Source organism: Mastomys coucha, unplaced genomic scaffold (genome assembly GCF_008632895.1).
Source record: "Mastomys coucha isolate ucsf_1 unplaced genomic scaffold, UCSF_Mcou_1 pScaffold14, whole genome shotgun sequence".
In the NCBI taxonomy this organism is placed as follows: Eukaryota; Metazoa; Chordata; class Mammalia; order Rodentia; family Muridae; genus Mastomys; species Mastomys coucha.
In genome coordinates, this window is record NW_022196896.1 from 66,770,026 (window position 1) to 66,772,515 (window position 2,490).

The window sequence follows — 2,490 nt, forward strand, 5'->3', positions numbered from 1 at the left end:
AAACCAAAAAAAAAAAGAAAGAAAGAAAGAAAGAAAGAAAGATGAAGATGTTTGTAGTTTAGTGAGGAAGGGAACTTGAATTTGGCTAAGTTAAGGAGACATTATGACCATGATTATTAAGACATCAGCAATTTTAAGGAGACTCTTCAGACTTTGCACTTAACAACAGGAAATGTATCTTATGAGTGAGACCACCTACCAAGAGTTCCAAGGTAGAACAATGCAAACTCAGAAGAATTGAGAGAGCCTGGATGGAGGATGGTGTTCCAAAAGTTCTCCCATCCCATGGCAATAGCTACTGATGGGATGTTTCTTTAGTCTCAGCCACAAGCACACAGTTAATTGTAGCTGCGTTTGGTTGTACCTTGGTGAGGGAAATTGGCCTCATTCATGTAGTGCTGAATTTGCAGTTATGCAAATGCAAGAGCAAGGTGTTCCTGAAATCCACTGAGGGTAGACAGTATGCAGCAAAGGTTAAATTTCCTGCACAGAGTTCCTGAGAAGCGTGTGCCTGGAGCCTGAAGGTAGAGACTAAGTTTCAGTGGGACCTCCTGCATATTGTAGATGTCAGTGGTATGGGACTGTCAGCAGTGGTGCAGAGAGGCAGCTGGAGGAGTACCACCCCCGAAACTCTCAGTATGTATTAGATATCCATTTAAGATGACTGCCCTGCTCTGCTACATATGCTGGCCTTGTCAGGCATCAATGGAAGGAGAGGCCCTTGGTCCTGTGAAGGCTTGATGCCCCAGTGTAGGGGAATGCCAAGGTAAGGAGGTGGGAGTGGGTAGGTGGGGGAACACTCTCATAGAAGCAGAGGGAAGCAGGATGGGAGGGAGGGTTTCCAGAGAGTAAACCGGGAAAGGGGAAAACATGTGAAATGTAAATAAAGAAAATATCCAATTTAAAAAAAGTAATCTTCTCGAAGAGAATATGCTGGTCTTGATTCACCGGTAGGGGCCTTCGGTGTCCCTTCTAGTGCCCAGATCAGAAACATGGCAAAAAAAAAAAAAAAAAAAAAAAAAAAAAAAAAAAAAAAAAAAAAAAGTAATCTACAGATTCAATGCAACCTCCCATCAAAATTCCAATACAATTCTTGACAGTTCTTCAAAGGACAATTTTCAGCCTTAGATGGAAACAAACAACAAACAAACAAAACCTCAGGACTACTAAAATAATCCCAAATAAATCAAGAACTACTTCAGGGATCACCATCCCTGACCTAAATTGTACTACAGAGCTACAGTAATAACAACCACATGGTATTGGCATAAAAACAGACACATTAAACAGTGGAATCAAATTGAAGATCAAGACATAAATTCAAACACCTACAGATACCCGATTTCTTAAATTAAGAAGCCAAAAATACATGCTGAAAAAAAAAAGTACCTTGAGGGTCTAACTGGATTTCTGCATGTACAAGAGTCCAAAATAATCCGTGTTTAGCACCCTGCACAAAACATACCTCCAAACGATCAAGAACCTCAACATAAAACCAAATACACTGAACCTGATAGAAGAGAAATTGGGGAGCAGTCTTGAACTCATTGGCACAGGAGATGACATTCTGAACACAGACCATTAGCACAGGCAGTAAGAACAGTCAGTAAACGGGACCTCATGAGACAGAGAAGCTTCTGCATGGTAAAGGACACTGTTATTTGGACAAAGAGGCAGCCTACAGAATGGGAAAATATTTTTACCAATTCCATGTCTGATAGAGAGCTAATATCCAAAAGAAAGAATTTTTTTAAAAAAAAAACTGGGTATCAAGAAAACAAGTAGCCCATTTTAAAAAATGAGGTACCGATCTAAGCAGAGAATTTTCAAATGAAGAAAGTCAAATGACTGAGGAACACTTAAACATCCTTAGTCATCAGGGAAATGTACATCAAAACTACTTTGAGATTCCATCCTTTATTTGTCAGGATGGCCAAGATCAATAAAACAAATGCCAGCTAATGTTGGTGTGGATATGGAATAATGGAACACTCATTCACTGCTAGTGGGAGTTCAGACTTGTGCAGCCACTATAGATATCAATGTGGTGGTTCCTCAGGAAGATGGGAATTGATCTACATCAAGGTCTAGCTTTACCACTCTTGGGCATATACTCTGAGGATGCTTTGTACACCTAGAATGTCCTACCACAAGGACACTCGCCCAGCTGTGTTCATTGCTGTTCATTCCAGTTATAATAACTGGAAATTGAAAACCTAACTGTCTGGCAAGAGATGAGGGAATAAAGAAAATGTACATCTATACAACGGAATATTACTCTTTTGTTAAACAAATGAAATCATGAAAATTGCAGGTAAATGGATGAAACTAGGAAAAAAAAAAAAAAGACCCATTCTGAGTGCTGTAACTCAGGTCCTGAAAGACAAATGTGATGTGTATTTCATTGTATGTGGATGTTAGCTGTAAGATAAGTAAGGTAAATCCATAGAACCACAGCGACTGTGTATAAAGTAAGGGACTAGCTAGGAG

General features: G+C 39.6%; 1 non-coding gene across 1 annotated transcript; it reads left to right on the top strand.

The window, feature by feature from the left end:
- Window positions 1–852: 852 nt before the first annotated feature.
- LOC116089592 lies at window positions 853–996 on the top strand. The gene has a single exon (XR_004118377.1). It is a non-coding gene; the product is annotated as a small nucleolar RNA SNORA3/SNORA45 family (small nucleolar RNA).
- The last annotated feature ends 1,494 nt before the right edge of the window (window positions 997–2,490 follow it).